A 461-nucleotide genomic window follows, 5' to 3' on the forward strand; every position below is an offset into this window, starting at 1 on the left:
TGTACCAGCCCCAGATGATAGGTGAGGGTGATTGTGGAGCAATTGGTGGAATGAAGATTGGCAGGGGAAACCGAAGTACTCGGAGAAAACCTGCCCCAGCGCCACTTTGTCCACCACAAATCCCACTTGACCATACCCGGGATCGAACCCGGGCCGCCGGTGTGGGAAGCCAGCGACTAACTGCTTGACCTATGGCGCGGCTAAAATCTCTGCTTAATATCATTAATTGCATTAAAACCGTGTGATATGTAATAAGTTTCTTTACCCCATAATGAAAAGGCATTTCAGTACGTTTTATTGTATACTCTAATATTGTAATAGTCTTCTATGAAGAAAGCAGTATTCTGGGATTTGGCACCGTGTTAACCGACGTTTCGGAGGAACGTATCGCCTCCATCTTCAGGGTAGAAGAAAAAATAATAAATCTGCAAGCGAAGAGACTACAGACTACAGTCTGCTTT

The 461-nt window shown here is 45.1% G+C and overlaps 1 protein-coding gene across 1 annotated transcript in view; it reads left to right on the forward strand.

The window, feature by feature from the left end:
- LOC111871143 (cytochrome P450 4c3) overlaps positions 1–461 on the forward strand; it is a gene marked incomplete in the record, with an annotated part of 94,210 nt that overhangs the window by 49,922 nt on the left and 43,827 nt on the right.

This window comes from Cryptotermes secundus, unplaced genomic scaffold (genome assembly GCF_002891405.2).
Source record: "Cryptotermes secundus unplaced genomic scaffold, Csec_1.0 scaffold152, whole genome shotgun sequence".
Lineage (NCBI taxonomy): Eukaryota > Metazoa > Arthropoda > Insecta > Blattodea > Kalotermitidae > Cryptotermes > Cryptotermes secundus.